The sequence below is a fragment of the Gekko japonicus genome, unplaced genomic scaffold (assembly GCF_001447785.1).
Source record: "Gekko japonicus isolate JY-2015 unplaced genomic scaffold, Gekko_japonicus_V1.1 scaffold19, whole genome shotgun sequence".
Classification (NCBI taxonomy): Eukaryota; Metazoa; Chordata; class Lepidosauria; order Squamata; family Gekkonidae; genus Gekko; species Gekko japonicus.
In genome coordinates, this window is record NW_015164664.1 from 1,517,792 (window position 1) to 1,528,477 (window position 10,686).

A 10,686-nucleotide genomic window follows, 5' to 3' on the forward strand; every position below is an offset into this window, starting at 1 on the left:
CAAGGGTAAGCCTTCACAGAGCAAATTACAGTAGTCAAGCCTGGAAGTGGCCATTGCATGGGTCACTGTAGCCAAGTCTTGGGGGTGGGGGTGGGGAGAGGGCTTCAGCAGCCTAATCTGCTGACGATGGAAAAGGGCAGATCGGGTGGCTGCAGTAACCTGGGCCTCCATAGAGAGAGAGAGGCATCCAGTGCCACTCCCAGGCGCCTCACCTTCTGGGCTGGCACCAAAGATGCCCCTTCTAGCCTGGGGAGCCCGATTCCCATATCCCCTCCCTTCTGACCTAGGTGCAGGACCTATGGATTTAACTTCAACTGACTCTGCCACAACCGCCCAGCCTCAGCCTCCAAAGCCTTGGCCAAATTGTCAGGGGGGGGGGGGAGAAGGGAGGGCCTTCCATTAACAGAGTCATCTGTGTATTGATGGCAACCCAGCCCATACCTCCAGACCAACTGGGCGAGGGGGCGCATATAGATGTTAAATAGCATTGGCCAGAGGATTGCTCCCTGCGGCACTCCACGTTCCAGTGGGTATCGAGGGGAGGTCCTCTTGCCCAGCACCACCCTCTGTCCTCGACCATGGAGAAAGGAGGAAAACCATTGCAGGGCAGTCCCCTGAACTGTGGGTGGGTCAGTAGATCATAATCGACCGTGTCGAACGCTGCTGTCCGATCGAGTAATAACAGCAGCGCCAGCCCGCCCCGATCCAGATGTCTACGGAGGTCATCCGTAAGGGCAACCAGAGTCGTCTCTGTGCCATGGCCGGGGCAGCAACCAGACTGGAAAGGATTGAGGATGGAAGCGTCATCCAGGAAAGCTTGGAGTTGTTCGGCCACCACTCTCTCAACCACCTTAACCAGGAACGGTAAGTTAGACACTGGGCGGATGTTGGCCAGGACCATAGGGTCCAGTGTTGGTTTCTTTGAGAGCAGACAGACTACTGCCTCCTTTAAAGCTCCGGGGAAAGTCCCAGTAGAAAGGGAGAAATTGATTATTTCTCCCAGAGGGACCCCCAAATGCTCTCCCCACAAGCCTTCACTAGCCAGGAAGGGCAAGGGTCAAGGAGTCAGGTAGTGGGTCTCACAGCTGCCAAGATCCTGTCAACGTCCTCCTGGGAGAGTCGGCTGAAGTGGTCCAGTATTGGACCTGAAGATGGACAAGGGGGCTTCTAGTTCCCTTACTGTCTCAAGTGTGGTTGGGAAGTCGTGGCCAGGGTTCCCTCTAAGCTGAGTTAGTGTGAGCTAGCTCACAGTTTTTTAGCCTCCAGCTCACACATTTTTGTCTTAGCTCAGGAAGGATGGCTCCAGAGCAAACTAATTTATGCAGTAGCCAAATCACTCGCTCACAACTTCAATGCCAGTAGCTCAGAAAGTAGAATTTTTGCTCACAAGATTCCAGAGCTTAGAGGGAACATTGTGGCGGAGTGTCGTGATTTTGTCTGCGAAATAGCTCACAAATGCCCTGCAGCCAATACTCAGTTCCCTACCGTCTGATCTGCCCTGTGGCAGAGTTGTAGCCCCACCTGAGGGGCTTGAGGGACTTTTGGGTTTGCACCACTGCAACACAAACCTGATGCCGTGGAGGATCCCTGGTGGGAGAAGAGTTGCTGGTGCTGGGGACTTTCCTCCTGGAGAGCTGACCCCAGGCTGAGGACCATCTAGGCACTCCTCAGATGTAGGGCTGTCAACTCTGGTTTGCGAAATTGCTGGAGATTTGGGGGGGTAGAGTCTGGGGGGGGTCAGGGCTTGGGGAGTGGAGGGACCTCCATGGGGTGTAATGCCACAGAGACCACCCTCTAAAGCAACTGCGTTTTCCTGGGGAACTGATCTCAGTCAGCTGGAGATCAATTGTACTCCGGGGAGCACTCCAAGCCCCACCTAGAGACTGGCAACCCTCCTCAGAAACGAGGACAGGCTGTCCTTTCTCAGCCCAGATAACCGGGGTAAACAGATGAAGCCAGGAGGGAGCCCATGAGCTTCACTGGCTGACAGGGGTGGGGGAAAGCACCAGTAACATTCCAATCAGGTGTTCCAGGCAGCTTTGGTGTCCTCAGCTGTTCTGAACCTGATAATCCCTCGTTAAACATTGACCCCAAGTGCTGCTTCTTTGGACATTAGCGAGCACAATGTGTGCCACTCCTCTGCTTCTTGCGGCTTGCTAGTTCCACCCCCCCACCCCCCAATCTTTGTGCCCTTCTGCCCTCTTGGCCTACACAGGCTGCTTGCCAAAGCTGGAAGTTTTCCCCTAGGCTGGACCTTGAAAGTGGGAAGGGCAGGCTTGCTATATTCAGGGCCGAAATTCAAGGGTGGGTGGGGGTTAGGTAGGGAAGAAGAGGCAGAGAACCGAGAAAAAGCTGAATGCAGCATGTGGTATAAATTATAATTTGTGCATGCAAGGAATGTGCTTACTGAGGACTGACACTCGGGGTCTGGCTTTGCAACTTAAGTACAACATGACAGCTTTTTGTAAAAGAAGATCAAAAGACAGCAGAGGCAGTTGGGATGCTGAGTTCTGTGCCAGGCCCTCATTTATGTGCATGCACACTTGAATGAGGTCACATGCCATGGATAAGACATGCATGATAAGCAAATGGGGGTAAATTGGCATCACACACTCGGGGTCTTCTTGGATACAGAAATTAGCAGAAGCAGCAGACACTGAGGAGAGCTGGGGAGGGTCATGCCTCAAATCCATTGCCTCTGTAGGCCGGGCGTCTCCCTCAGGCACTGGTCACCACCTCTGAGCACTGGGATTCATAGCCGCGCCTCCTATTAGTAATGTGGACATCGTGTGTAGATAGGGACTCTGGGGCAAGTGATGCTCTGTCATCTTGGTGCTTGGGGGGGGTCAACAGTGGGAGGGCTTCTAATGTCCTGGCCCCACTGGTGGACCTCCTGATGGCACTGGTATTTCTGGCCACTGTGGAGCCACATTGTTTCCATGCAAAAACCTTCTGCTCCACCCCAACTAACTTCCTAAAAGCTACAGAAATTTAGGCCGGGACCTACACTCAGCTTTCTGTGGCCAGAGAGTACTTGGCTGCAGGGATGGCTGGGGTGGCTAACACCAACCTGGAGAATAAATGTCTTGCCTCTTTAACACAGGGCTAATGTCGTGGGAATGGGCAGTGGAAGCTTTCCATTCCTTAGCAGAGAGGTAAATAATATCACCTGATGAATAACATCCGATTAAGCCTGTATTAGGAGCTGCGGTGGCTCAAGTGGTTAAGACGCTGAACTGCAGGCTGTGGAAGGTCAGTAGTTCAGCAGTTCGAGACCCGGGTGCCGCATGACGGAGTGAGCTCCCATCTCTAGTTCCAGCTCCTGCCAACCTAGCAGTTTGAAAGCAAGAAATTGCAAGTAGATAAATAGGTACCACTTCGGTGGGAAGGTAACAGCGTTCCGCGCGCCTTGGTGTTTAGTCATGCCGGCCACATGACCATGGAAACGTCTTCGGACAGCGCTGGCTCTTCGGCTTTGAAACGGAGATGAGCACCGCAACCCTAGAGTCGGATTCGACTGGCTTTCGAGCAAGGGAACCTTTACCTTTACCTTTTTAAGCCTCTATTAAAGGGGCAGGACACCCCCCCCCCGGTGAGTGGCACCCTGGAGTGCAGGGTGAAGTGCAGAAAGAAGCAAAGCCCCAGGCCAGGAGAACTGACCTCAGCAGACCACATCCCCAAGCCTAGTCCCTGGGGATCCTTTAAGGAATTGGCTAAGGAGAAGAAGAGCTCATCCCCTGGGCCCAATGTCTTCTCGCCTCAAATGGGAGTCCTTCTTGCAGCTAAAAGGCTCCTTGGGGAGGGGAGCAATTCCCTTCCCTGCCAAGACATATTTCCTGCACTGAGGGCATTAGCCTGCTGGTTTGAAAATGAAGAGCTGTCTCAAGCCACAGTAGCTTTGTGGGAGCCAATGGAGGGGCAATCTACCCCCTACCATAGAGGGCTTTTGAGTGTCAAAAGCACCGGAGATGGATGCATCTTGCAGTGATTATCTCCTGAGTCCCAAGACATTGGGCGTTACAGGCAGGGGTCATTTCCTGCAGGTGCGCACAGGAGCGGAGCTCTGGCAGTAAAGAGCCCAGGGGGCGGCCACATGCAACAAGCCTCACCCCCTGCTCCCAGCAGCCCTCAGTCAGAGCAAGGAGCAGCCAGATAAGTTGCAGAGCCCCACCCCCCCCAGCCCAAAACATTCCAGTGGCACCTTTAAGACCAAGTTTTACTCAGGTACAAGCTCTCCCTCCTCTGCGAGGACAGATCTGCACATCCCCCCCCCCAATAGCTAGCAATCCAAAACAGTCCAGTGGAGCCTGACCGGTGGGTGTTGCCTTCTGACACACTTCCGGTGATGTCGGGGTGTGTGGCATATGCAAATAAGTTATGCTAATGAGTTATGCTAATGAGCTCCTGCACCTCTTTTTCTATGAAATGACCCCTGGTTATAGGCTGTGGCTGGTTGGCTCAGACTGAGCCGGGTGAAACTAAACCCAGCAAAGACGGAGGTCCTGGGTCTGAGTCGGATTGGTTCGAGGCTTTCGATGGGGTGCCTTTGGTGCCAGCGTCGGAGGTTAGGAGATTGGGTGTGCTCCTGGACTCCTCTTTAACGATGGAGGCCCAGGTGGCAGCCACTGCCAAGTCGGCCTTTTACCATCTTCAGCTGGCTTGGCAATTGGTCCCTTTCCTAGACCGTGATGACCTGGCCACAGTGATCCATGCGACGGTCACCTCGAGGCTAGTCTACTGTAACGCTCGCTACATGGGGCTGCCTTTGTTGCAAATTCGGAAGCCGCAGCTAGTGCAGAATGCAGCAGCCAGGCTGTTGATGGGCCTCTCTAGACGGGATCACATCCAGCCTGTGCTGAAAGTGCTGCACTGGCTGCCAATGGTGTACCGGATCTGCTTCAAAGTGTTGGTTCTTACCTTTAAAGCTCCATATGGCCAGGGTCCGGCTTACCTAAAGGACCGCCTTTCCCCGCATGTTCCCCCAAGGGCACTACAGTCGGGGAGTCAAAATCTCCTGGTAATTCCAGGCCCCAGGAATATCAAATTTGCTGTTACCAGGGCCAGGGCATTTTTGGTGGCGGCTCCTACCTGGTGGAATGAGCTCCCAGAGGAGATCCAGGCCCTGCGGGACCTTGTGCAGTTCCGCAGGGCCTGTAAGACAGAGCTTTTCCACCAGGCTTTTGAGTCGGAGCCGCCACCACTATTCCATCACCGTTATCTTCCATCACCGCACCTCTACCACCACTTGTGTGGGCATCATTGGGGTGCGAGACGTTCCTGGATGAAGATGGAATGACAGTGCTGCTGGGATGTATGTTGTTGGTATGGTATTAATAACTCCAGAACCCCATCTTGTAATTAAAGACATGTGACCTTTAGAGCACTGACACTTTAGAGTATTGTATTGTATTGTTTTATTCTGTTTTTACTGTTTTAACTTTGGCATTCATGCCTCGTTGTTAGCCGCCCTGAGCCTTTGGGGAGGACGGGATATAAATCCATAAATAAATAAATAAGATGAACCCTGTGGTGAAACAAGAGGAAGCCATCTCCTAGACATACCCTTTAGCTTCCAACAAGGAAGGGGGCGGGGGAACAGCTGTTTTGGCAGATTCATCGCTCCATCTGGGCAGTGGCTCCATAAAAGCAGGAATAAAAGCACTGGCTCCATAAAAGTTCCCCAAGAGCTTATAGTCACCAGGCAAGGGAGATCTGGGAGAGGAATTCCCTAAACATTTTCTCCTGTGATTTTTCATAGGCTTGTCGTTGTTGAGGAGGAGGAGGAGGAGATGAGAAATAACAGCCAGTTCAGTCTCTAGACTTGTAGGGCCAACAAACATCAGAGGACACCTGCCAGATGATCCGTCAACTCCCTGTATACAACCACAGCATGATGTTGGACTTGCAGGCATACCCTTTCAGTTCTGTACTGCAAAGCCAAAGGCAGCTGGTGGACAAATGTCCGCTGGCAGCCAGCACCACCTTGACAGGCAACAAGCAAGCTGGCACACACCACATGCATGCTTGCCTGCCATTCTAGATGTGGTGTGCTCGTGACCCTAATTTCATAGAGGCATAAAACAACCAAACTTATCCCCATGACCTGAACAGAAACACATAACAACTGACATTCTCCAATCTACTGTTCAAATATGAGGGAGTTTCCAAGGACTTGCTGCCACTGATAAGGCTGAAAATTCTGCTCTAGACAAAACAGTCTAAGGACATGAAAAGAAGAATGTGGTCCCATCAGACCTCAGGAAGTCATGCCCAGTGATGAAGTGACTTGCTCCCTTTCTTTCCCCACCACTCCCCACATATATCCGGCCACCTGTTGGGCTTCTCAGGGTGGGACATGCCTGCTTCTCCTTTCTGCTTCAGACCCCCGAGCTCTCTGAAATGTTCTGAGGAGGGTGGGGTCAGTAGACCCTCAGGAACAGCACAGGGGGCAAAATGTGGGTCTGCAGTGGAGAGGAGAAATGGGCAGACATGGCCATCCTCTCCTCTACCAACAGAAATGAATTGCACTTAGAAGTGGCTTGCGAGCTATGGCTCACTCGGGGCCAGACACCCAAAGACAACAGGTTTTTCTTTATCTCCAAGTTCAATCCATCCAACCAGCGATTTTAAAGGTGCTGATATTGAAATGAGATGGCCTGTTCAAATGCTGGCCGCTTTCCTTCTTGCTCTCACAGAGAAGTAGCTAATAAGGAGCGCGGGGGTGGGGTGGGGGGAGACACACGACATCCCAGCCTGAGTCTCGGGATCTCTAGGAAGCGAACACGCCAGTCAGCAGCTGGCCAATGTCTCCATAGAAGCTTAAAATAGCTTTGCATGGAAATCTCTCCCTGTCGGTGATGTTCCCAGCTTCTCCCAGGCTGCCAGAGGAAGCCACTGAGCCCCCACCCCCCTCTCATGAAAGACAGCCTCCCAGCTACGGTTGCAGCCTCTAGCCTTGGACAGAGAGGCCCCTCCCTGGGAGGCGCTCCCCCTTCAGCCTGGACTGCTGCTCTTAGACTCTGAACTGGGGCCTTGGGTGACCTGAGCAGCTCATTAGAGGTTGTCTTCTCTTCCATGAAGGTAGCTGTGCTTCAGTTGCATCCTGATTGATTGTGTTTCCCATCACAACAGCTCCTCCATGAGGAGGCAGGCACGCTGGGGGGATGGATGGGGCTTCTTTGGCCCTGCTGGCTCTTGTCCATCTAGCTGCAGTGATTTCTCACAAGCCCCGGCGGTCACTCCTGGTTTCTCCCTGCAGATTTTCTTTTCTTCAAATGCTGATGTTACACAATTGCACATTCATGATGGACACCTAGCTCGTTCTGCCTTGGCTGGGATGTAAGAGTCACACCGGGCTCCTGTGTCTCTGACTGCAGCTTTGCAGGCAGAACTTCAGCAAGGTCATCTTTCCCTGTTGTCCCATCCCTGTTGCACCAGTTGTATTTCTGCCTTTCGTGCAGCTCCCAGAGGCACAGAATCTGCTTGGGGGTGGGGAGTGGAAGCCCCCACCTCCCTCTCTGTGCCATGGAGATCTAGAAAGCAAAACCAGGTTCTGACATAAACAGAGCCAAGTCTGTGAAGGATGGCTGGTTAGCACTGCTGCCCTGCAGACCACGAGTGGAGGGCCCCCCCCACATCCTAGAAGATTCAGGTCAGTAGGGAATGGATTCTAGAGAAGATCCTGTGGCAGATCTGTGAGCTGGCTTAGGCCATTGATCTGGAATACGACTGTGAGGACCAACACATCTATCATTGAAAGGGCTTGACCACTTTCTCTCTTTTGGGGGTGGCATGTCAAATTTGTTTCCCCTTGCATCTCAGTTCTGGATGTAGTGGACAGTTTCCAGTACTATGCCTATGTGTGCACATACATATGCATGCAAAATCCCTTTCCCAGACCTTGCCTTCTGTGCTACCACATGCAGAAGTGAGGAGGATGGTGACCAGAGGCCGCATTCTCAGTGCTGGTTTTGGAATGCCCCCCTTTCAGCCTTGCCTGGCATTAGCTTTACTGTTATAGGACAAAGATATACCGTCTTTACCCAGGCTTTTAATTGGTGTCTCATCTTGTTTAGCCATTTTAAGGCCTATTTCTAATCTGGGGACTATTTTAACGATATGATTTTAGGCTGCTTTATGTTGTTTTGTAGCTTGTTTATATAGCTTGTTTTATTATAGATAATGTAATTTTTTTAAAAAAAATAATAATGTGTTGCATTTGCTTTTACTTTGTCAGCCACCTTGAGCAGGGCCTCTGAAAAAGTGGGATATACATTTGCTAAATAAATATTTTGGACCGGAGAAGAGGTGACCTCAACCTAGTCCTGGGAGGCTTCTATTTATTTTTTTTTGAAAAGATTTCTCCCTAGTTATTCTGGGACCCCAGCCACACACCAGCCTGCCCTGAATGTTAATTTTCTTTTTGCTTTGAATCTGAACAGAACCTGATCCATTCTGAGGAAGTCTTTGCCAAATCCAAGTAGGAGGGGCTGAATTTTACATTCACATTTGAATAAACCAGGCAGGCATCTTGAGATCCCTAAATCTGAGCTCTGTATTGAGTGAGAGCAAACTACTCTGCTCCTGAGCTGAGCAGCAAACGTGAGATGTTCCACCAGGAGACCTAGACCTAGATCTTTCCTTCCTTGCTCTGTCATTCAAGTGACCTTTCCATGGAGAGGCCTGGAGCCTTTTACTCATTACTTTTGATACAGGCTGAGATCCAAAGAATGCCATTAAGTCAGCACTCAAGGATTTGGGCAGGCTCCTTGGGATTTCTGACTTTTTTTTTGTGTGAAGACAAGTACCACACCAAAGCAAAGCCACTTTCCATACACTTCCCCAGCAACCCAGATTTAAGCCACCTAGTGGCAGAATGGAGGGAGGCAGGTATTTTATTATTTATTTATTCAATTTATACCCCACTGAATTTATTCAATTTATACCCTCCCCACTGAAGCAGGCTCACGGCGGCTTACATAAAAGGTTAAAACACATAAAATAGCAATTATAAAACAATCATAAAACATTCCTGATTATCATAAAGGGCTAGTGACAGTAGATCTAATAATAATAGCATTGCATAGAGATGGCGGAAACAATCATGATGGAACATTCAAATGGGATACAGTCTGTATTGATGGTCAGCTCGTCTTGATCTATTCATTTATGCAGCAGGCACAGGCTGTTGGTGGTAGTACCAGAGGAACAGGGCCCTCTCACAGTTGTTATTTGATGCGGCTCCTTGATCGAAGGCCTGGTGGAAGAGCTCCGTCTTGCAGGCCCTGCGGAACTGTAAAAAGGCTTCCCTTGGCCCATGCACAATATGAGTCCTTCCCCTTCCAGCCCTGAAAAAACAGAGGAAGGTCTGACTCTCTGGACCAAATGCCAGGCAATCAGGAAATGCATGTCGAGGAGGGCAATATAACAGTTCCATTTCTATAAAGGGCTTATCACCTCAGCAGTCCAGGTAGCATGTTCTGTTCTGTACCACATTCCACAGGGTCTGAGAATAAGAAGTCTTGAATGCTGGATGCGAAGGTGTGCCGTCAGAAGTGCTTGGAACGCACCCCCTCCCCAGGATCAGCCAGCTCAGGGCTCCCAGTGGGAGATTTCTGTGGCTACATGGCACAAACAGCCCCTGCCCAACCCTCCACCCCACGTGAAACCATTTTATAGCTGTGCGATTTACAAGCTATAAAACCCAAGTGCTCGCGCGCACACACACACACACACACACAGTCAAGGAGAGGGAAGATCCTTCAGTCATTTCTATGAATTGCAAAGAGCCATTCCCTGGACTGAGGTGAATGGAGGCTTAGCCTTCTTTTAGTTCAGCCCTGGGATATTTGAACGACTGGCCACTTGCCTGACATTTGTCATGTTCATTCCTACATGGACTTTTAGGGCTCTGGATGAAAGCAACAAAGGGAGTTTTCTCTAGTCACGAGGTCTTCTCTGTCCCTTGTTTCATGTATGCCCCTGACTGAGCAGAGGAGGGGGGACGGGGGCTCAGGGCCTGTCCAAAAGGCTACATCTGGCAGAATATTTTGAGCAGTTCAGACGCCTGGAGGAACTGGCGTTTTCCTTGCACAGGCTGTGGCAGTGCCAGGAAAGAGGAGTGATCTAGTTCTCCTGGGCAGTTGCAGCTGCCACTAATGGAGCTGTGAGCGTGTGTTTGAAGTGCTGGTGAGGGAAGCTGCTATTTTCTGTGCCACTCAAGGCAGCCCGCTTGGATGCACACCTTAACATGGTGAGGGGGTTTGTGTGTTCCAATGAAGCCGAGAGCAATACTGTAAGGAGTTTAGACTTTGTCATGAGGCTAAACTCCTAGCAGAGTCACTCAAGGCACAATGGTCACAGCCAAGACACTAGACTAAGATGTATCCACCCCCTTCTCCTTCAGAGATCAATGTCCACATCAGCAGAAGAGAACAGACAGTTCCAGTGGTGGTGGGGCAAAGGAATCCTTGAAGGGTTCTACTCAGCAGCAGCAGCAGTGGAAGGTGATGCTAATGGAGGATCTTTCGTAAGACAACAACAGGGCCATTTCAGCTAATCCTGGTTAATACTGCACAGAAGAAGGCTATGGTAAACCACCTCTGATCATCTCTTACCTCGAAAACCCTATGATGAGGAGGCAATCCAAAATGATATAGTGCTGGAAAACTCAATAAAGGAAGCCAC